This window comes from Macaca nemestrina, chromosome 10 (genome assembly GCF_043159975.1).
Source record: "Macaca nemestrina isolate mMacNem1 chromosome 10, mMacNem.hap1, whole genome shotgun sequence".
Lineage (NCBI taxonomy): Eukaryota > Metazoa > Chordata > Mammalia > Primates > Cercopithecidae > Macaca > Macaca nemestrina.
In genome coordinates this window covers 4,594,706-4,619,247 of record NC_092134.1, presented here as the reverse complement: position 1 = coordinate 4,619,247, position 24,542 = coordinate 4,594,706, and the positions used below count along the sequence as shown (strand labels likewise).

The following is a 24,542-nucleotide window of genomic DNA, read 5'->3' as shown; positions in this document are numbered from 1 at the left end:
CATGCTTGTCCCTGCTCATCTTTGTCATGGCTGGTGTGAGACTGGCAGATAGATATTCAGGAAGCGTCGATTTTCACTATCTTCAGGCACTGTTCAGCATTAACAGGGGAAGGCTAATTATGCACCTGCCCACATACTGTCAACAGCTCTCCTTCCACCGTGGGTTATGGAGGGAAGAAGAGGCAAAGGGTGGGCGGAAGTTATATCCAAAAGGATCTAGACAGAGTCATCCGCCTCTCTAGACCTTCAGTTATCCTCACACGTGGAGAGGGACGTGATTCTTTTTCTGCTGTGGATCCTTTGTTGTGATATCACTGGAGTTGCATGATTGAAAGTCCATGTTCAAGAAGCCCAAGAAAAGGCAGAGGAGTGATGAGATCTCACTTTGGGTATATACGTGGAAAGAGCCAAGCATAGTACCTTTTTTTGTTTTTAATTAGGTGATGTTAAATGTTGCCAGTTAGTGTCTGGGAGGCCTTAGCGCATGAATTAAGCAACAATTAAGCAAACATGCCGGACATAAAACTCTTCAGCAAAGGTATTCCATCTTGTAAAACAAATAAACAAAGCTGCGGGATAATCCACCTACTGTCACCATTGCAGATTCAACAGAGAGCAGCATCCAAGCTCTAACAGGGCTGCTCTGTCACTCTGTATAATGATTCTAAAATTTGGTACAGGAGCACATGTTTTCTGAGGATAATTAATACTGGGGTAAAATTCATTTAAAGCAAATCCTCTTAAAATGTGGACTAAACTGTCATAATAATGAAAAAAGTATTTGTTTGAAATTTGTTTAAAAAATAAATTGGATAAAAAATAAGTTTTTTTTCCTGTTATGGTTAGGGAGTTAGGTTGTAATGGCAGCTATGTTTTGTTAGAATTCTCGTCAGAGTAAAGCCTTAATCACATTTTGAATGAGTGGCTTGGAAAAATATTTGATTTGCAAGCTAGAATGATAGCCTATCACACCATGTTTCATTTCTGTTTAACTTTTGTAATATGACTATAAGGATGCTTATTTTTGAAGTTTTTTTGTTTTGCTTGTTTTTGTTTTTTCATTTATAAAAAGGTTCAGAGGTTTCCATTAGTTTCTCATCCTAGTCCTTCAGATTTAAATAACTGTCTTCTGAAGTATACATCTTGTCATCGTCTTTGTAGTTTTGCCTTTCAATTTTTAAATGAACCAATTTTGCAGATCTTCATTTGCCAGTGTTTTTTGGATATGCTTGGAGGACTGTTATGACATCCCTTTCAGCAACGTCATGAAATCCTACATCTTTTTATGAGATTTATTGTACAAAGGATTCGCATGGCACTGGCATTGTGAACCTTGGTGGTCAGTGAGGGACGTGCTGGGAAGGAACAGGTCTCGCTGTCAGTGTATCCGGAGCTTATTGAAAGTATCATGACCTTGTCACTGAGGGGCCAGGAAGCCAATATTCAGATAAAAGGATCTGCATATTGTGTTTGTTTCCCCCTGGCTTGGATTCAAAAAGATACTGATCAGCTGGGCATAGTGGCTCACACCTGTAATCCTAGCACTTTGGGAGGCTGAGGCGGGTGGATTGCCTGAGCTCAGGAGTTTGAGACCAGCCTGGACAGCATGGTGAAACCCCATCTCTACTAAAATACAAAAAAATTAGCTGGGTATGGTGGCATGTGCCTGTAATCCCAGCTACTCAGGAGGCTGAGACAGGAGAATCACTTGAACCTGGGAGGTGGAGGTTGCAGTGAGCCAAGATCACACCACTGCACTTTAGCCTGGGCAGCAGAGCGGGACTCCATCTCAAAGAAAAAAAAAAAAAAAAAGGTACTGATCTGGGAGATCTGAGTTTAATTTTTGGTAAGTCCCTTTGCCCCCTAAGTTTCAGATCAATCACGAAATAAATGCAACTATGTCTGGCTTCGGAAGCTGGAGACAGAAAGACGGGGAACTGATGTCATGCTAAGTCGTTGTAAAATTTTAGAGTCATCATCTTCCCCCTTGCACTTCGTTCATGTTCCTCTTCGGGAAATGCAGGGTCTGGTGTCTACCAGGGTGAGCTCAAGCCGAGCCACCTGGGTCCCTAGGTCTGAGGTGCACAACCTTCCAGCTGCACCTGGAAGGGATGCTTAGATAGGGCTCTTCAGAGAGGAGGATCTGTTTTCTGAATTTTTCATCACAAAGAGAGTCATGGTGGTGGTGAACAAAGGTCTTCCAACCAGCTGACCTCAATTCTGATCCCATCTCTTTTACTTACAGCCTTTTACTTGTGATGATAGGCAAGTTAACTAACCTCTGCGTGCCTCAGTTTCCTCCTCTCTAAAGCAGATGTAATTATAGTACCTGCTTCCATGGGTTGTGAGGATTCAGTGGACTAATATTTATTTGCAAGGTGCTCATAACAGTGTCTGGTGCACTGAAACTTCTCTGTCAACATTGAATATTACTAACAGGGCTGTTTTTAAACACCCATCAAACCTTCAATAAGCATTGAATTCTGTCTTCGCAGTAAGTGGACATTGTGTGTTGTATGAAACAACTACTAAATTTATTCTGAAAATTCTATTATTCCCATTGTCCTATGATGTTGTTTAAAGGGCAGTGTCTTTGTATAGTGACAGGAGCGTTTGTAGCACAGAGGTTACTAATGGCGTGGTTCTGGGGGTAAGACTTAGTCACATGAAAGGGCACTGCTTAGTGCCGTCAAGGGCAGCAGCTCTATTCCCTCCCTTCTGATCTTTCCCGTCACAGATCAAAGTCCTGGGGAGAGAAGATCCGCCTCACTCCCTGTTCACCAAGATATGGCACGTGTTATATTTCCTTACCTCAGGTTTTAAATTCGAAGCAAATTTCCTAAGAGCTAAAAGCAATTGCTCATGAGAAAGTCTGAGCAGCAGAGTTTCCCCAAACACATGTGCAAATGCCAGTCCTTGTGTCTCAGGCATGTCGGAATTCAAAGAATAGGGAACAAACCAACCATCTGAAGACCCGTCTTGGAGGTTCGTTCTTATTCTGAAGATGGAATTTCAGTAATTAAAAAGGGACGTTATGGACGGCATACACATTTCAGAGTCTTGGCTTAATTTGAGTTGCCAAAATGATCAGCAGGCAACAGTGTGTCAACTGGAATTTTGCTCTGTGTGGAGTCTCTCTGTTTCTCTCCTTCCCTTAATCTCCCTCTTTCTCTCCCCCTCTCTCCAATTCTCCTGTTTTCCCAACATGGCTGAAGGTTTTTCTTTAAAAAAATTAAGGTTTTATGTTTTTAAATAATTACAGATTTGTAAGAAGTTCCAAAAATAATACAGTGATCTTCCGTAGACCCCTCCCCCACTGGTAGTAACACCTCATATAATCATAGTACAATATTGAGGCCAGGAAACGGTCATTGGCATAACATTATTAACCAAACCACAGAGGATGTTTGGGTCAGAATGTAGGTCTTAGGACACCTTATCTCTGTCCAGCTTATCTGTGACTGAAGACATTTTCAAAGGCAAGGAAGTTCAGTTGGAAGAATTAGTTCCTTGAACACCTGCCCAAGTCTCTCAGTGTCCATTAGGAAAAGATGAGCTCGGTCTGCTTCTCTGGGGTTTTTTTTTTTTTTTTTAGGGAATACAGAGAACTTCCTTCCTGTGCAGAGATGCCCATCTTTGCAGGCCCCTAGATACGTTGTGTGTTTCTATATCATCAATGCAATGTGCAAGTATCCAACCATGCCCATTTGCCAGGCATTGTTCTACAGCAGTGAATGAAACAGGCAAAGCTTCCTGTCCGAGTGAAGCTCATGTTCTAGTAGGCAAGATAGACATAATCAAAATGCGTGTGTGTGCCAAGAAGTGACACAACCGAAGGGTGTAGTTAGTACAGTCTCCAAGACTGCATGCCCTTCTTTCTGAATCTAGTATTTGCCAAGAACCCCGTAGGTATTTGAGCACCATCTGCCTTAAGCTAGATAACATCCGAGAGGCCCTCAGAGAGCTTAGCCTCCAGCCAGCTGGTGAAGACAGAGTCCCTGGAATTCCATCCTGCATAAAATGAGCTTTATGAACGGCACACTCTCCAGGGTGGGTGGGAAGGCTCTGGACTTCCGCGTGTTGGCTCACAGCTGTGTACAAGAGATGTTCAATGCTAGACGCTAAGCGCCATGGAATTGCAGAGTGTATACAGGCTTTGTGTTCAGTTGTCATTCAGTTCTTATAATGTTACAATGAAAAGTTTTGTTTTCTGCTAGCATACCTCTAACATCCTGAGAGCCCCTACTTATCTTGTTTTTTTTTTTGTTTTTTTTTTTTGGCAAAAAGAAAGACAGGTCACTGTTTCCAAGCCTTCTCCTTTTCTAGCTGGAATTTTAAAACTTTGTTCTGCTTTCATTGTTTATAATTATTTTCTTTTGATAGCCCAAATGCTAAACAAACAAAACAGTGGTTTTCCATTTTCACTGTGGATACAATATTTCTTTTCATTCACTTGGTAAGTATTGACTCAATTAATATGGACTGACCCCTGCCCATTTGTCGGGCATTATTCTACAGCCCTGAATGGAATCGGCGACCCCCCTGCCTGTGTGAAACTGATTTCCTAGTGGGGGAAGATAAAAATAATCAAAATTGGGTTAGGTGTGGTAGCTCCCACCTGTAATCCCAGCACTTTGGGAGGCCGAGCTGGGTGGATTGTCTGAGGTCAGGAGTTCAAGACCAGCCTGGCCAATGTGGTGAAACCCTGTCTCTACTAAAAATACAAAAAAATTAGCTGGGCAGAATGGCGGGCACCGGTAATCCCAGCTACTTGGGAGGCTGAGGCAGGAGAATGGCTTGAACCCGGGAGGCAGAGGTTGCAGTGAGCCAAGATCATGCCGGTGAACTCCAGCCTGGGTGACAAGAGTGGCACTCTGTCTCAGTAATAATAATAATAAAATAATAATAATAACGAAGTAAACACAATAGATAGTGATAAGTGGCTTAGGAAAAAATGGACAAGGGAGGAAGAATGGAAAGTGCTGAGAATACAATTTAAGGGGACAGTCAAGGCAGGCTTTGTTGAAAAAGTGGCATTTGAATCAAGTGTGGTCTTGGCAGGGAAACATGTGCAAAAGTCCTGGGGACACTTGCTTGGTTTGTTTCAGGAACAGTAAGGAGACAAATGTGGCTGAAACAGAATGGAAGATAGGAGAGGTCGGGGGAGGTGAGCTCTGAGGGGAGCTGGGATTCACATCACCTTGGACTTTGTGAGCCGTTGTAAACGCTTTTATTCCAGGTGAGATGGGGACTACTGGAAGGTTTGGAATAAGGAATGTCACGATGTAACTTATTTTTATGTATTGCAGTAATCTAGGTGAGAGAAGGCAGAGGCTGGGATCAGGATAACAGCAGCAGAGGTATAAATGAGTGTCCAGATTCTGGATTAATTTTAAAGCTAGGACTGATGAGATTTGTGGGCACACTTGTGTGAAGGAGGCACAGAGCATCAGGACGCTGGGGATGAAGGGCAGAGCTGCCATTCTGTGATGGAAATCGTGTGGGAGAGGCAGGTTTTCACTTCCTAGATAATGTATTATAATTTTAATGCAATTAAAATGTACTTTGATGCTTAAAATCATTGTTTTAAGGAAAAAATATTCAAGAAGGAAATAATATAAGAGGATATACACAGATGTGGGAATAATAGTGAAGTTGGTATGAGTCTCGCTGAAGTTTGGGAACCAACACTGTATTTGTTGCATTGCAGTAGCTTTAGGGGGTGTAAGTGGTTTGGGGCTATAGGGATGAAGTGCACAGTGGTGAAGTCTGGGATTTTAGTGCCCCTGTCACCCAACTGGCATACGTTGTACCCAATAGGTAACTTTTCATCCCTGAACAGCCTCTCACCCTCTCCCCTTCTGAGTCTTTAGCATCCATTCTAGCACTCTATATGCCTCTGTGTACACATAACTAATTGCAGAGATGTGGAATCAACCTAAATGCCCATCAGCCAATGAGTGCATAAAGAACACGTGGTGTGTATATCATCCAGATCTCTCCAGCTGCCTCCACCTTTGGCTGCTGGTTAGATCACAGGAGAAAACCACCCAGGACACAGAATGTTGGATCACCGAGGTCCATGGCTTGTTCTTTTCTATTGGGAAATTCATGGAGGACATGCAGGGAGACCTTGAATGATCTCTCCTCACTGAGAAACCCAAAGACTTTCTGTCTTCCATGGGTCTTCGCACAGTGGCTTCACTGAGGGGGCCTGGACTTCTTGGAAATATTTATGGGACTAATAACATACATGTAAACTTGGCATGAACCTTCTTGGCAAGATCATTTTCACAAAGGACAGTCTTCCATGAGCAAAAAGAAGCAGACTGAATTTTGTCTGCAACTTCACAAAGTGAATTCAAAGGCAACCCTTGCTTTATAATCAAATTAGTTCATGAGACCCAAAAGTCAAGATGTGGAAGATGGAACCTTTGTTTCTTGTAGCTATGATGTTATTTTGGAAGCCTATTTTAAGAAATAAAAAATAATTACCAACATAAATGAAAAACACATATGCAGATAGGTTTTACAAATATGAGTGTGTTGATTCACGAGGGTAAGCCCTTTTTCCATCTCTCTGTTCACTGCTATATCCCCAGCCCGTGGTGTATGACTTGGCACAAAATAAAGCCCCAGCAAACATTCATTGAATAAATGCAAAACCAAATGCCTAATATCAAACCTATTTCATAAACATTCCTTTTCATGGATGTTTTCTTTCATAATTAACTGAGCCTTCTTGAAATAAAGATCAGGATTCCTTAGAGAAAGCGTAGGCATTATTTACTTTTCCAAGGATGTTCCAAATATATTGACAATGGAGGTCATCAGTTCTGAAAATTATCTCAGCGTACGTCCGTGCTCCTGAGCCCCTGGGGATGTTGAGGATGGGACGACTTCCACATGACTGCCTCCCCAAAGCCTAGCTTAGTCGGAGCTCACGGAATCATTCTGCTGTCAAAATCAGGGTTAGGGGCTGGGTGCAGTGGCTCACGCCTGTAATCCCAGCACTTTGGGAGGCTGAGGCGGGTGGATCACAAGATCAGGAGTTCGAGACCATCCTGGCTAACACGGTGAAACCACGTCTCTACTAAAAATACAAAAAAAATTAGCCGGGCATGGTGGCGGGTGCCTGTAGTCCCAGCTACTCCGGAGGCTGAGGCAGGAGAATGGAGTGAACATGGGAGGCGGAGCTTGCAGTGAGCTGAGATCGTGCCACTGCACTCCAGCCTGGGCAACAGGGCGAGACTCCATCTCAAAAAAAAAAAAAAAAAAAAAAGTCAGTGTTAGTTTGACTCAAGTTGCAGGTTGTAAGTAGGTAGGTCAGTCTTGACCCTGCAGGTTATTAAAGCAAGGAACTTGGGGATAGGGGGACGTGAAATGTTTGGCCTTGTCAGTAAGCAATGAAATAGATACCTAAAGAGCAGAGGCAGTGATCATTCATCCTCTCCAATTTAAAATAAGCTGTCTTAATTGAACAATGTGATTCATAGACATGGAAGAGATTTGTTCTCTACTTGTAACCAATTCCAAACCCTGCATTAGGGATGCTAAGAGAGTCATAAAGCATCGCTCTTGACTGGGAGATTATACTCTGCTGCTAACATGAATTTCTGTGCAGTAAATAGACACATCCCCACGTCTCAACGCAGTGAAGAGAGATGCTTAGCATAGGGACTGGCTTCTCAGCCTCAATGTCATCAGCATTTGGGGCCAGCTAATTCTTTTGTGTTGGGCTGTCTGGTGCATTGTAAAATATTGAGCAGCATCCCTGGACTCTGCTCAATAGAGAAAATCCAGTAGCACCCCTCTACTTCTGCCCCAGTTCTGACAACCAAAATGTCTCCAGACATTGCTGACTCTTCTTTGGGGGACAAAATCACCCTGGTTGACAACCACGAGCCTACACCATTGACTTGCAGAGAATATAGATATCTGGGTGGTCTGTGGGATGTGGGTCTTGTGATGGTCCTCAAACATCACTGAAAATAGAACAGCAGTTACATGGCTTCTTTGTCCTTTGCTGGGCAGGTTTTGTGTGTCAGGACTGATAATGGAGCCTTCAGGACATAAATCCTAAGAGGTTCGTTTTTGAAGTAAAACACTGTGAAATAAGGAGGTAGTCCTCTCTCATGAGTAAAAACGGAACGAAAGAGAGACTAGATGCCAAGCATGCAGTCTTTAATAGCCCTTGCTTTGCAGGAGTGCACTCAGAAAGTAAGAGAGCAAAGAGCCGCTTCTCAGCTTTGGCACAGAAGGTGATGTTCTTTCCTAGCTGTGTATGGGACCTTCTGGTTCATTGTTCTGTCCTGCTTTGACTGGTGGATGAAGCCCAGTCACATCAGTCACTGAATCTCCCCCAACCAAGGCAACACCATGCTGTGCGTGCTTAACCGCCGCGTATGCCCTCACCATGTTCCAATAAACAAAAAGGATGAAGGGTTGACGCAGGGAAGAAAGCCTTTGAAGAAATGTGCTAAGATTTATGCAAGAATACTGAGAGAAGTATTATTTTTCCAAACAGGATGAGGTTTGTAGGTGGATTCATTTCTAGAGTCTCAATGTATGTCAAGGAAATTCAGGTAGAGTTGAAAGACTGGCTTTTGCCTATAGTCCCAGCTACTCCGGAGGCCAAGGTGGGAGAATTGTGTGAACCTGGGAGTTCAAGTCCAGCCTGGGCAACATAGCAAGACCCTGTCTCTTATAAAAAAAATAAAAGTGGGTTTCACCTCCTTTAAAAGGACTCTGGGGCCGGGCGCAGTGACTCACACCTCTAATTCCAGCATTTTGGGAGGCTGAGGCAGGTGGATCATGAGGTCAGGAGATGGAGACCATCCTGGCTAACACAGTGAAACCCCGTCTCTACTAAAAAAAAAAAAAAAAAAAAAAAAGCAAAAAATTAGCCCAGCGTGGTGGCAGGACCTGTAGTCCCAGCTACCCAGGAGGCTGAGGTAGGGAATGGCATGAACCCAGGGGGCAGAGCTTGCAGTGAGCCGAGATTGCATCACTGCCCTCCAGCCTGGGTGACAACAGAGTGAGACTGTGTCTCCAAAAAAAAAAAAAAAAAAGGGACTTTGGGAGGTTAATCCCTTGCAGACTAAACCTAAGTTTCTAACCAGCTCAAGGCAAAAAGCAGAGTCACAGATTCCCATGGGAGGGTTAGGGGTGGGATTCATGGAACATGCCTGTTCTAATAGACAAACACCAATCATGGCTGCTCCTTTAAAAGGGCTTTGGGGCCGGGCGCGGTGACTCACACCTGTAATCCCAGCATGTTGGGAGGCCGAGGCAGGCGGATCATGAGGTCAGGAGATTGAGACCATCCTGGCTAACAGTGAAACCCCGTCTCTACTAAAAAAAAAAAAAAAAATACAAAAAATTAGCCCAACGTGATGGGCTAATGGCTGCTCAGAAGTGAGTCTCCTACTTGTGCACGAAATATACATAATTACAAAATACATAAATGTTCACAGCAGCTTTCCTTTTGATAGCTGAATAATATACCACTGTGTGCACAGATCACCTGATGGACGAATGAGCAAAATGTGATATTTGCATGCAATGAGATATTATTCGGCCATAAAAGGAATAAACCACTGGTACATGCTACAATATGAATGAACCTTAAAAACATGATGCTAAATGAAAAAAAAAAAAAAAAGCCAGACACAAAAGGTCACATATTACATGAATCCATTTATATACAATGCCTAGAATAGGCAAATCCATAGAGACAGAAAGTAGATTAGTGGTTCCCAGGACAACGGGAGATGGCATGTGGGGAGTGATTGCCAATGGGTTTGGGATTTCTTTTTGGGGTGATAAAAACATGTTGAAATTAGGTAGTGGTGATGGTTGTGCAACTTTGTGAATATACGAAATACTGAATCGTATACTTGACAGAACGATATCCCAAGAGATGATGTGTGTCATAGAAAAGGCTATTGACCTTGACTTTTCTTTATTGCCTCTAAACTAACTACACGTTAAACATTGAGCCAATTTTCAAAACTTTATCCTACAGATGGTTTTTCCATTGGGCGGCCACATGTTTTGCTTTGCCCATTACTTGACAAGGTTCTTAGGACCAGACCACTCTTTCTAATTTTTTGTTGTGCTTTGTACTGTATCACATTTAGAAACCCCTTCAACATTTTTGATTAGTGAGAATGGCCAAAACAAGGACCAGCCAACTTCAATCAGATACGTGAGTTGAAGGTGGCAAATTCCACGCCTATATGGCTGGCCAGGGATACAGGTGAGGGAAGCTCCCAGGGGAGAGGGAGAGGTAGTAGTAAGAGGATATTGGAAAGGGCCTCAGCATCCCTTCACTATAATCTCCATCAGCCAGGCCCTCAGGCCACCCAGATCAACACATAATCTAGTGAAGACACTGGATCCATGATGCAGACACAGTTCTGATGGAAACTCCCCACCTGCACACCATGGCCAGCCTTTTGTACACCCTGTCCCCTGCCCCTTGGCACTCATCTGGGAGGGTCCACAGTGAATGGCACTCACATGTGTGCCCTGTTAAAGAGAGCAGCCACATTACAAGTCTCCTTGATTTCAACCAGAGTTACTGGCTCTAAAGAGAAATTGGAAATGGAAGCTGACAGCAGAATGGCTTCTCAACCACCACTGTGCAGTCTGGGGGCCTTGACTGTGTCTCTCGGTTTACATCATGCCTCAAAGCAGAAGGATGCATCAGTTTCCTGCAGCTGCCATAACAAATTGTCCCAAACTTGGTGGCTTGAAACAACAGAACTTTGTTCTCTCACATTTCTAGAGGCCAGAAGCCTAAAATCAGGGTGCCGGCAAGGCCATGCTCCCTCCGAAGGCTCTAGAGAAGGCCTTCCCTTGCCTCTGCTGGCTGTCCTCGATGGTCCTTGGCTTGTGGCCACATCTATCCGATGCCTGCCCCGTCTTCATGTGAATTTTCTCTCTCTGTTTCTCCTTTGTGTCTCGGTATCTTTGTCCTTTCTCTTACTAGGACATCCGTCTTTGAATTTCAGACCCACCCTCATCCAGAAGGCTCTCATTTGGAGACCCTTAACTAATTCCATCTGCAAAGGACCTTTTTCTGGATCAGGTTGCATTCTGAAGTTCCAACTGGATGTGAATTTGGGGATGGGTGGAAGGCAGCATTGAACCCATGACCGAGAAGACAGACTGCCTGACGTGCTTCAGAGCCTGCCACTCTGTCTTTCCCTGGTTCTTTTCAATTGCCACATGCCCCTTGGCAGCACCAGGCCATGTTCCCTGCGGTGGAAAAGCAAAGTTACAAATGGGAATCTGGACCTTCGCCACGTGGAGAATAAAATCCTGTCCGCCAGAGGAGTCTAGACCTCACTCTCAAATCCACTCTTCTAATTACTGAGCACAGCCTGAGTGCATGCCGTTATAGCTTCATTTCAGGGAGCGAAGTTTTTTCTTATCTATTTGATATCTGAGGATATGAGAAACCGTCAGAGGCGTTGTCCAGATACCTGGCTTGCCCTGCATGATCGTCGGCTCTTTCCTTCCTACTGGGCGTAATAAATCTGCCGGATTGAGTGGATTCCTCAGGAGCAAGCTGACCGTTCCCAGCCTCCTCATTAGCAGAGGAGACCCTAAAACACGACCAAGTTTGCACTGACTGCAAGTTTGAAGCTAATTCAGAGAACTCTGGAAACTCATTTTCCCACAGTCTGTCTGAAATTCATTTCCCCTGTTGAATGTCTCCAAAGGAAGGGTTTGTTTTCATTTTCTTCAGCTTGTCATTTTAAATGTATTCTTCTGGAACAGAGAAAAGGAACAATTTTCTTTCTGCTTGGGAAGAAGTAAAGAAATAATGTTTCCTGCTCCATCCCCTGTCCCCCTCCGCAGCTCCCCACAACACATCTGGGTTGCCAGGCAGCCCAGCTCCCGTGAAACATTGGAGAGCGATTTTACTGTTGTGGGAAACATTTAAACATAAAATTGACTCGAGCTCTGTGAAAACAGAAAGGAACCAGAGCCCTTCTGACCCCGAATTCTGCCTTCTTTCTTCCACATTCTTTAGCCCATTTAAGTGTCGTCTGAGTTTTCGAGTTCTCCAAATCACAGCTTTGTCTGTTGTGAAAGATGTAGCACATGGATTAGTGGACCCGTGACATGTAGTCCCTTTCTAACTAAAAATTTGTGGGGAGCAGAGGCGGTATAAGGTGGCAAGTAATGATTTCAGAAAGCACGCTAGGTACTCCAGTGTTCTGGGTACTAAGGTAACTTTAGAGTCCCGCATGCTGGCACTTGTTTGTGGTTATGTCATTGCTCCAGGGTTCCTGAATATTGCAAACCTGCACCCTTTATGTCTTGAAACTCCAAAAGTAATTAACTGAATTAAAATCTTGGATAGAAAGAAAAAAAAAAAAGCATCCCTATTTCCAAAGCATTTTGATTATTTTGATTGCATCATGCTTGTTGAAAGTCTTTCCTGGAACCTCCTTGCTGTATCAGCTTCTATTTCCTGTGCTCCTAGAGCAGCGGGGCATGTTTTTTTTCTGTGTTTATTAGTCCTTTCAGTTTCTACTTCCAAAGGTATGTATATATTTTTAGGAAAGGTGGTAGCCTGGAAGTGGGGACATCCAGGAACACAGGAGGAGGACGCAGTGTAGACGGGATGGAGAGGGAGGGAGGCGGCAGGCTGTGGGTCTCAGGCTCAGCCTAGGACACTTCCTCCAAGGCTGGAGCCTCCTGATTCCCCTTCCCCACTTTCCTCCAGGGTGGGATCCAAGCTCTCGATACTCCACCCAGCTACATTAGGTGACCACACATCCACCAGGAGTTTCTTCCTCCGTCACCTTCCCGTTAAGGCACTCGGCTGGAGAAGCCCAGCATACTCCCCCCCGGCTTGTGGCTCTCACTCAAATGGAAACACTCCTCAATACAATGTGCAGGAGACTGAGGCCATCTCTCAAGTTCCTCTAAAATACCAGTGCCCATTGTCGTGTGCTCTGATATTGCAGGCACTGCGGCCATGCTTTCCTGACGAAGCCTTCTTTCTGTTGAATTTTCCAGAGGGACTTTTAAAAGCAGAATTTGCTAGAACAAAATAAAGGAGCGCACAGCCTTTTCAGCTGTTCTTGCCCACTGCTGCCAGGATGGGACCTGTCAGTCCCAAGAGCCAGAGTGCTGACTCCTCGTGGGGCTGCTGCTTGGGCTATCCTATTGGGATTCCAGACAATCCTGTTTGTGTGGGGTTTGGCAGGTCATGCGTTCCCGATATGCTACGCAATCCTCTCAACAACCCGTTCTACAGAAGAGGAAACCGAAGGCCTGAGAGAAGAGGAATGCATTTGTCAAGCTTATTTTGGTTGCTATTCTAACTGACTTAAACTTAAAAAGGATTTTTTTCCCCTATAACTCAAACTTTCAGGGGTTTCAGGTACAAATGCATCAGGGCATGAATGGTGTTCCTGGGACTCAGTCTCCCTCACTTATTGTGCAACTCCCATTCGCCCACATTGTTCTCCTTCCTGCTGGTTCTCTACATGGTCACCCCGAGGGTTCCCAGCTCAGACCCTGCTCAGAGTTTTGTCCTCAGATTGAGTTGCCTCAGCTTGGTGTGGGTCATACACCCACCTGTCATCCATTTATTGTGGCCAGCAACTTTCAACATACCTATTTGCCAGGCTACCCTTAGAGCCGGAAGTGGAAGATTAATCCCATGAAAAACACGCTGTCTGTAAGTGTAGACAGAGTCATTTGAAAAAGAGAAAATTGTGTGCAGGTGCTGGACGGAGAAGGATTTGTGTCACGTGCAGGAAATAGCAGATGCCCACACCTGTGGCATAGAGGAAGGCTGTGAGTTCAGAGATGGACGACTGAGTCCAAATCCTGCACCTACAGTTTTCTAGCTGTGCCACCAGGGTGGGTTCCCCCACCTTTCTGTGCCTCAGTTTATACATAGAGATGATAACAGTAACACCAGCTCAGGGTTATTGTGGGACTTCAGTAAGATAATTTAACATATTTGCACATATTAAGCACTTAATGTTAACTCTATTTTCATTGCACTATTTTTATTATTACATGTATTTTTCTGGACATTACACAGAGTCTATTGCAACTATACTTGATTGAGTGCTGTGGATTGCAGCTGAAAGCATTCTAATTGATGAACTCCCATCTCTGTAGCAGCATCTACCTTCTTTGGGAGGAAGGATACCATGGCTTTCATTGAGGTAAACCAGGTTTTTCAACAGGGAAAGAGTTTTACCCTCACTTCCCAGAGATATCTGCAATGTCTGGAGACATTTTTGGTTGTCAGAATTGGGGAGGGAGGTGCTACTGGCGTCTAGTAAACAGAGATTAGAGATAGTGCTAGATATCCTACAATGTGCAAGACAGCCTCCCCACTAACCCCACAAAGAATATTCTAATCCCAAATGCCAGTCAATGTGCGGCAATGGAGAAACCCTGAGATGAATAAATGTGAATAAATGGTTGATCGCCGTGTGGCTAGGTAGATGACCACAGTCACAGGTTATAACCACTTGCTTATCAGGCTGAAAAGCCACCATGCTTCTCCGTGGATCACGAATGTGCCCGGGAACATGGGCTGCTAAGAGCTGTCTGTTGGGAACCCGACAGCCTTGCCTGACATTGCAAGGAGCTCTGTCTCTTTGAAATGCTCCTCCCAGATGCTGGCTCAGGTCATGTGTCAACCAGCCATGGAAATCAAGGCCAATTTTCATGTTCACCAAGGAGCAAGGACCTAATCTAGTTAGCCTATACTTTGTAATAAGTATAACTTAATATCCCTTCTGTTTGAAAACGACAAGAACAGGGCTTTGATAATATCAGAGAGGGGTATTCAAAGATGGGGCTCCCCTTGGATAACACACTGGCAGAAAGAATGTCACACCTTAATTACGATGCATTTCATCAGTTCCTAATGACTATATCCCAAAACAGGGTGCCCAGGCATGGGACTGGCTCTTAAAAATTATGGCTCACCTCTCCGTATCTCAGATGGGAGAGCTAAAGGGTGCAGCAGACAGACACAATGATGCCATCCTGAGATGCACAGTGGGGAGAGGAGGACCAGGCATGGCTGCACATCATGATGGATGGGGGAAAGCACCATTTTCACCTCACTGGACTGGTGGCTGCAGGGTGCTGGGGACAGCTCGACCTCCTTCTCAGTAGCCCAGTGAGCTACAAAGTCTCCAGAGAGTTCAAGAGACTTTCACCCATGACATTCCTAGTAAGCCTGCAGTGGGCATTTAACTACCCATCAGGCTACCTTATTTTGATGTAACTGAATTTTCACCCCACTATGCTTCACATAACATAGTGGTTCTTGCCAAGCTTCCAGCCATAGGGCAAGCATGTTCTATTGATGTCCCTGTGGCATTGGATACCATAGCACAAATGATGGATGGGAGGGTGAAACCCTTGTTCTAGCAAATTAAATGCAGACCAGGCCTGAATAATCTCTGAGCAGACAAAACCAGTTAGGCCTCTTAAGTGACCTTAACCTTGCTTGATTTGCAAACATAACGAGAACTTAACTGGAACCATTTCTTATAAATGCATATATTAAAGAAAAAGTAGAACTTAAGCTCAATCAGTCAGAAGCAGCCAACAAACTTATAATTATACAGGCATACCTTGTTTGGTTGTGCTTCAGTTTACTGCATTTCACAGATACTATGTTGTTTAAAAGCTGCAGTTTTGTGGTAACCCTGCAATGAGCAAGTCTATCAGCACATTTTTCCAACAACACATGCTCACTTCCTGTCTCTGTGTCACATTTTGATAATTCTTGGAATATTTCAAGTATTATTATTACTATATGTGTTATGGAGATCTGTGATCTGTGATCTCTGATGTTACTTTTGTATTGTTTTGGGGCAGCATGAACTGTGCCCCTATAAGATGACAAACTTAATAAATATTGTGTGTATTTTGGCTGCTCCACCCACTGGCCATTGTCCCATCCCTCTCCCTCTCCTTAGGCCTCCCTATTCCCTAAGACATAGAAATATTGAAATTAGGCTAATGAATAACCCTACAAGGGCCTCTAAGTGTTTCAGTGAAAGGAAGGGTCCCACATCTTTCACTTTCGGTCGAAAGCTAGAAATGATGAAGCTTCGTGAGGAAGACATGTGGAAAGTGGGGAGGCCAAAGGCTAGGCCTCCTGTGCCAGTTACCCAAGTTGCAAATGCAAAGGAAAGTTCTTGAAGGAAATGAAAATGCGACTCCAGTGAACACACAAATGATAAGAAAGCAAAACAGCCCTCTGGCTGATATGGAGAAAGTTTTAGGGGTCTGGATGGAAAATCAAACCAGCCACATTTCTTTAAGCCAAAGCCTAATCCAGAGCGTGGCTCTAGTTCTGTGAAAAAGAATTCTGTGAAAGCTGAGAGAGGTGAGGAAGCTGCAGAAGAAAAGTCTGAAGCTTACAGAGGTTGGTTCATGAGGCTGATGGAAAGAAGCCATCTCCGTAACATAAAAGCGGAAGGTGAGGAAGCAAGTGTTGATGAAGAAGCTGTAGCAAATGATCCAGAAGATCTAGCTAAGATCATCGATGAAGGTGGCTGCACTAAACAACAGATCTTCAGTGCTGGTGAAATAGCTTCCTCTTGGATGAAGATCCCATCTAGGACTTTTTTTTGTGGGGGGTGGACAGAGTCCCACTGTGTCGCCTGAGCTGGAGTGCAGTGGTGCGATCTCCGTTCACCGCAGCCTCTGCCTCCCAGGTTCAAGCGATTCTCCTGCTTCTGCCTCCTGAGTAGCTGGAATTACATGGGGGCCGGCCACCATGCCTGGCTAATTTTTTTGTATTTTTATTAGAGACGGAGTTTCACCATGTTAGCCAGGCTGGTTTTGAACTCCTGACCACAAGTGATTTGCCCACCTTGGCCTCCCAAAGTGCTAGGACCATCTAGGACTTTAGTAGCTAGAGGGGAGAAGACCATGCGTGGCTTTAAAGCTTCGAAGAGCAGGCTAACTCTCTCCTTAGGAGCTAATGCAGCTGGTGACTTTCTGTTACTTATTTATTAACCCCTAAATCCCAGGACCCTTAAGAACTATGCTAAATCTGCTCTGCCTGTGTCTATAAATGGAACAACAAAGCCTGTAACAGCACATTGGTTTATAAGACGGCTTACTGAATATTTTAGGCCCACTGTTGAGACCCAGCGCTCAGAAAAAAAGATTCTTTTCAAAACATGACTGCTCACTGACAATGCACTTAATCACCTGAGAGCTCTGATGGATATGTGCAAGGAGATGAGTAATGTTTACACGCCCACTAACACAACATCCAATGCTAACACAACATCCAATGCTCACACAACATCCATTGCCAACACAACATCCATTCTACAGCCCATGGATCAAGGAGTCATTTTGACTTTTGAGTCTTATTATTTAAGAAAGACATGCTGCACGTCTGTAGCTGCCATAGATAGTAATTCCCATGAGGAATCTAAGCAAGGTAAATGGGAAACCTCCTGGAAAGAATTCATCATTCTAGATGCCGTTAAGAACATTTGTGATTCACGGGAGGAAGTCAAATATCAACATGAACAGGATTTTAGAAGAAGTTTGTCCCAGCCTCCTTGGATGGCTTTGAAGGGATCAAGAATTCAGTAGAGGAAGTATCTCCAGATGTGGTAGAAAGAGCAAAAGAATTAGATATCAGAAGTGGAGCCTGAAGATGTGACTGAATTGCTGCGATCTCATGATAAAATTTGAACAAATGAAGAATGGCTTCTTGCAGATGAGCAAAGAAAGCGTTTTCTGGATGGAATCTACTCCTGGTGAAGATACTGTGAATATTGTCAAAATGACAGTAAAGGATTTGTAATAGTACATAAACTTAGTTAAAGCAGCAGGAGGTTTTGAGAGGGTTAATTCCAATTATGAAAGAAGTTCTACTCTGAGTAAAATGCTATTAAACAGCATCGCATGCTACAGAGAAGTCATTCATGAAAGGAAGAGTCGATGGATGCAACAAGCCTCATTGTTGTCTTATTTTAAGAAACTGCCACAGCCACCCCAACCTTCAGCAACTACCACCCTGATCAGTCAGCAGCCACCAATACTGAGGCAAGACCCTCCACCAGCAAAAAAAAAAAAAAATTGTGACTTGTTAAAACTCAGTTGATCATTAGCATTTTTAGCAATAAAATATGTTTAAATTAAGATATGTACATTATTTTTTAGACACCATGCCGTTGCACACTTAATAGCCTACAGTAAGGATAAACATAACTTTTATATGCACCGGGAAACAAAAAAAAAGTATGACTCACTTTATTGTGATATTCACTTTATTGCACCAGTCTAGAACCGAATCTGCAGTATCACTGTGGTGTGTGTATATAATTAGGGACTTTCCAGTGGAACAGAACAAATAAGGCAACTCTATAACTAACCAATCCAATATTTGCTTTGCTTTACTTCTGTGTCTGTCCTGTGAAAGCTTCTCTCTTCTGCTCCCTCCATGAGCTCTGAACTGCTTCTGGCTTGATGCTGCCCAGTTCATGAATTATTTGCTTAAATAAACTGTAAAAAAAAAAAAATATTGTGCCTCAGTTTACCTTTTAACACCCTTGACTTTGGAACTGGGCAAAAATTTTGGAAACTGTCATCAGGATTTTTCTTATTGCAAAAAATTAGATAAAGTTTTCCTAAACTGGAGGTAAATGAAAAAGAGTGTCAGATGGGACTTGGAAAAACTTAAGTGTTGATCCCTAAGAGGATCCTCAGGCTCTGAGGACCTGAGAAACCCCTGGGAAATTTGGAAAATCAGAAAGGAAGGCAATGGATTTTATTTTTCTCTGTCTTTGGATAAAACACAGGGAGAAGCAAGATCTCAGAGTCCTCCTGTGCCCAGCATGGAAGGACAGTAGTGGGAATGGCTGTGAGATGCCTAGGCAAAAGGGCCATAGCCCCACACAATCCCCTATGTTTCCTGTGCAGTATAAAAGACAGAGATGGAACTAAGAGAAAATTCTGGCTTTGTTATCAGAAAAAGGAGGCGTCAGTGGGCTGCCTTGAAGGAGCTCCACTGATTTGGGAATATTCCTTTAGGAGGTATGTTCCTGGATAGCAACACGGGCAGCAAGCCGATGACACTGTGACTCTATCCACAGGAGCTGGATGCTGCCACTCGCCTGCATCCTACAAAGAACATGGCTGCTTTCCCAGGGTGGGAGACCGTCAGCTAGAATGAACTAAAATGCCTTCAACTGCAGCCAACAATGCTCAACCAACAGTAGCTCAAACTAGTGGTTCTCAAAGTTGAGTGAGCACCAGAATCACCTGTTGAAACAAACACTGCTGGGCCTCACTTTTAGAGTTTCTGATTCAGTATATGTGGAGACCCAGATAATTTTTTCTTTTGTTCTTTCTTTCCTTTTTTTTTTTTTTTGAGATAGAGTTCCTCTCTTGTCACCTAGGCTGGAGTGCATTGGTGCAATCTCAGGTCACTGCAACCTCTGCCTCCCGGGTTCAAGCGATTTTCCTGCCTCAGCCTCCCAAGTGGCCGGGATTAGAGGTGCCTGCCACCACAGTGGCTAATTTTTGTATTTTTAGTAGAGATGGGGTTTCACCATGTTGTCCAGGCTGGTCTTGAACTCCTGACCTCAAGTGATCAGCCTGCCTTGGCCTCTCAAAGTGCCAGGATTACAGGCACAAGCCACCGCGCCTGGCCTGGATAATTTATATTTCTTTTTTGTGTTTTTTTTTTCTTTTTCTTTTTTTTTTTTTTGGAGATGAAGTCTCCCTCTGTCACCCAGGCTCGCATACAGTGGCGTGATCTCGGCTCACTGCAACCTCTGCCTGCAGGATTCAACCAATTCTTCTGCCTCAGTCTCCCGAGTAGCTGGGACTACAGGCACATGCCACCATGCCCGGCTAATTTTTAGGCTGGTCTCTCAAACTCCTGAGCTCAGGCGATCTGCCTGCCTTGGCCTCCCAAAGTGCTGGGATTGCAGGTGTGAGCCACTGCGCCTGGCCCGTATAATTTAGATTTTCTAACAAGTTCCTAGGTATTATGGGTTGAATTGTGTCTCTCAAAATTCGTGTATTGAAGTTCTAACCTCCAACCCCTCTGAATGTGACTTCGTTTAGTATAGAGTCATTGCAGATGTCATTAGTTAAGAGGAGATCAAAATGACTTTTGGAAGATGAAGGCAGGATTGGGAATGTCAGAGGTTAACAGCAAACTACCAGAAGTCCTAAGAAGGAACCAACTTTGCCAATACCTTTATCTTGGACCCCTGCCATCTAGAGCTGTTAGACAATACATGTCCATTGTTTAAACCACCCAGTGAGTGGTACTCTGTGATGGCAGCCCTAAGAAACTAATGCACCAGGTGTTGCTGCTGTTGCCAGTCAAGTGACGCAACATTAAGAACCACTGGCTTTTCAATTAGGAAAAGAGGAAGTCAAATTGTCCCTGTTTGCAGATAACATGATTATATATTTAGAAAACCCCATCATCTCAGCTCAAAATCTAGTTAAGCTGATAAGCAACTTCAGCAAAGTCTCAGGATACAAAATCAATGTGCAGAAATCACAAGCATTCTTATACACCAGTAACAGACAAACAGAGAGCCAAATCATAAGTGAACTCCCATTCACAATTGCTACAAAGAGAATAAAATACCTAGGAGTACAACTTACAAGGGATGTGAAGGACCTCTTCAAAGAGAACTACAAACTACTGCTCAACGAAATAAAAGAGGACACAAACAAATGGAAGAACATTCTATGATCATGGATAGGAAGAATCAATATCATGAAAATGGCCATACTGCCCAAGATAATTTATAGATTCAATGCCATCCCCATCAAGCTACCAATGACTTTCTTCACAGAATTGGAAAAAACTACTTTAAAGTTTACATGGAACCAAAAGAGTCCACATTGTGAAGACAGTCCTAAGCAAAAAGAACAAAGCTGTAGGCATCATGCTACCTGACTTCAAACTATACTACAAGGCTACAGTCACCAAAATAGCATGGTACTGGTGCTCAAAACAGAGATATAGACCAATGGAACAGAACAGAGGCCTCAGAAATAACACCACACATCTACAACCATCTGATCTTTGACAAACCTGATAAAAACAAGAAATGGGGAAAGGATTCCCTATTTAATAAATGGTGCTGGGAAAACTGGCTTGCCATATGTAGAAAGCCGCAACTGGATCCCTTCCTTACACCTTATACAAAAATTAATTCAAGATAGATTAAAGACTTAAATGTTAGACCTAAAACTGTAAAAACCCTAGAAGAAAACTTGGGCAATACCATTCAGGACATAGGCATGGCAAGGATTTCATGACTAAAACACCAAAAGCAATGGCAACAAAAGCCAAAATTGACAAATGGGATCTAATTAAACTAAAGAGCTTCTGCACAGCAAAAGAAACTACCATCAGCGTGAACAAGCAACCTACAGAATGGGAGAAAATTTTCACAATCTACCCATCTGGCAAAGGGCTAATATCCAGAATCTACAAAGAACTCAAACAAATTTACAAGAAAAAATCAACCCCATCAAAAAGTGGGCAAAGGATATGAACAGACACTTCTCAAAAGAAGACATTTACGCAGCCAACAGACACATGAAAAATGCTCATCATCACTAGGCATCAGAGAAATGCAAATCAAAACTACAATGCGATACCATCTCACACCAGTTAGAATGGTGAGCATTAAAAAGTCAGGAAACAACAGGTGCTGGAGAGGATGTGGAGAATAGGAATGCTTTTACACTGTTGGTGGGAGTGTAAACTAGTTCAATCATTGTGGAAGACAGTGTGGCAATTCCTCAAGGATCTAGAACTAGAAATACCATTTGACCCTGCGATCCCATTACTGGGTGTATACCCAAAGGATTATAAATCGTGCTACTATAACGACACATGCACACGTATGTTTATTGCGGCACTATTCATAATAGTAAAGTCTTGGAACCAACCCAAATATCCATCAATGATAGATTGGATTAAGAAAATGTGGCACATATACACCATGGAATACTGTGCAGCCATAAAAAAGGATGAGTTCTTGTCCTTTGTAGGGACATGGATGAAGCTGGAAACCATCATTCTGAGCAAACTATCACAAGGACAGAAAATCAAACACCGCATGTTCACACTCATAGGTGGGAAATGAACAATGAGAACACTTGGACACAGGATGGGGAATATCACACACTAGGGCATGTCATGAGGTGGGGGATGGGGGAGGGATAGCATTAGGAGAAATACCTAATGTAAATGACAAGTTAATGGGTACAGCAAACCAACATGGCACATGTATACATATGTAACAAACCTGCACTTTGTGCACATGTACCCTAGAACTTAAAGTATAATACAAAAAAAAAAAGAACACTGGCTTATAAATATAGGGACATTAATTGCTTATGAACAAGGAGGCTGGGCATGAGTTCAGCAGCTCCATGCTGTCATGAACTCAGGATCTTCCCATCATGCTCCACTGCCTTCCTCAGTACTTACCCATGATGCCTCAGGGCCCACAAGATGGCCACCACCACCACCAAGATAAACTCACCAACTGTGAGTGGTCCATGCAGGAAGGAAGGGGGCAAATATGGAAAATAAAGGGCTGTGTACTTGTATGTCTCTGCCTTTTCAGGGAGGAAAATCTTGCCCACAAGCCTGGCAGCAGACTTCCTATTACATTACATTGGCTAGAACTGGTTATGTGAGCATAGTTATACCATCTCCAGCAGAAGGGAAGGGAGGTTATACCATCATAAATTATATCTTTTCTTAAGTGTTTGATCTTATTTATTTTTTTCCCTTAGAAAATCTTTTTTCTGACTAGACTCGGAGTAGAAACTCTCAGAGAGGACAGCGCCCATCTCTTGGCAATCTGTTTCTGATATTTTTCTTTGACCCTGTTTTATTCTCTTGGTCAGAAGCTTAGTGTACTCTGTGATCTCTTTGTGCTTTTCTTAGTACATTGTCTCTTCGGAGCAATACATTGATATTGTGTTCTAGGAAACGTGGAGTAATAAAACACTGAATCTTGGGAGTTTTGGTCCTTGGTTTCTTATCTTCTATGTTCAGGGCCTTTCTCAAAAAGTACTGGTGGAAATCATCTTCTTTTGAGTGACTGAAAGTTTGCAGATTCTGTTAGCTCTTTTAGTCCTCAGGTGACAAGGCGCAGTAATACCAGTCCAAAAAAAATTCCTTCTTAAAACCCCTACTGTGGTTTGAGTGTTTGTCTTCTCCAAACCTCATGTTGATATTTGAACCCCAATGTTGGGGTTGGGGCCTAATGGGGGGTGTTTGGGTCATGGGGGTGGATTCATCATGAATAGATTAATGTTCAGGGTGGGCTAGGAGTGAGTGCTTGCTCTCTTAGTTACCATGAGAGCTGGTTGTTTAAAAGAGCCTGGCACCTCCTCCATACTGCATTCTCTCATGCTTCCTCTCCTGCCATGTGATCTCTGCACACACTGGCTCCTCTTTACCTTCCACATGCGTGGAAGCAGCCTGAGGTCCTCACCCGATTCAGATGCCCAATCCTGAACTTTCCAGCCATCAGGATCGTGAGCCAAAAAAACTTTTTCTTTATATACTACCCAGTCTCAGGTATTGTGTTATAGCAACACAAAATGGACTAAGGACACCCACTTTTAAAATTCAGGTAAGGCCAGGCACGGTGGCTCAAGTCTGTAATCCCAGCACTTTGGGAGGTCGAGACGGGCAGATCACAAGGTCAGGAGATCGAGACCAACCTGGCTAACACAGTGAAACCCTGTTTCTACTAAAAAATACAAAAAAACCAGCCGGGCGAGGTGGCGAGCGCCTGTAGTCCCAGCTACCCGGGAGGCTGAGGCAGGAGAATGGTGTAAACCCGGGAGGTGGAGCTTGCAGTGAGCTGAGATCCGGCCACTGCACTCCAGCCTGGGCAACAGAGCGAGACTTGTCTCAAAAAAAAAAAAAAAAAAAATTCAGGTAAAATTCTCATAACATAAGTTAACCATTTTAAAGTGAAAAATACGGTGGCATTTAGTACATTCACAATTCTGTACGATCGCCATTTCTATCTAGTCCCAAAGCGTTTTTGTCATCCCATAAGGAAATCTCATACCCTAAGTAGTTACTCATCCCTCCTGTCTCCCCAAAGCCTCTGGAAGCCACCAATCTGCTTTCTGTCTCTGGGTTTCCTATTTTGCATTTCTCTCCATTTCATTTTTTTTTTTCCAATAATCAAGTTGAGAACCCTCAGATTTGGCTCTATGCAAGCCAATGCAAGCCTGAGCAGACTTTCTCTTTTTTTCCCCCTAGTTCTCCTGGGTCTGCTGTAATAGGAGTGCCCTTCATTCAGTAGCAGGTGGGCAAGGTCAAGATACCCTGCTTTATGGAGAAGACTTATTAGTTGTTATCATAGACTCAGACCCTAGGACCTTTTCACATTTCACCCAGAGTGTCAACAGCAACTTCTGTGACCATGTGCTTCTCCTAAGTATATGGTCCAAAGCAGAGGTACAAAGTTGTCATTCATCCACTTCAA

The 24,542-nt window shown here is 43.5% G+C and overlaps 1 protein-coding gene and 1 long non-coding RNA gene across 4 annotated transcripts in view; both read left to right on the top strand.

Annotated features, from left to right (window-relative positions):
- Positions 1–24,542, top strand: part of LOC105493325 (transmembrane protein 132C) — a 434,894-nt gene that overhangs the window by 145,013 nt on the left and 265,339 nt on the right. The gene's annotated exons all lie outside the window — the stretch shown is intronic.
- Positions 5–24,542, top strand: part of LOC105493320 (uncharacterized) — a 41,178-nt gene continuing 16,640 nt past the window's right edge. For both annotated transcript variants that reach the window (XR_011608667.1, XR_011608666.1), the window contains exon 1: positions 5–22,573. This is a non-coding gene — a long non-coding RNA (uncharacterized lncRNA). The remainder of the gene's footprint in view (positions 22,574–24,542) is intronic.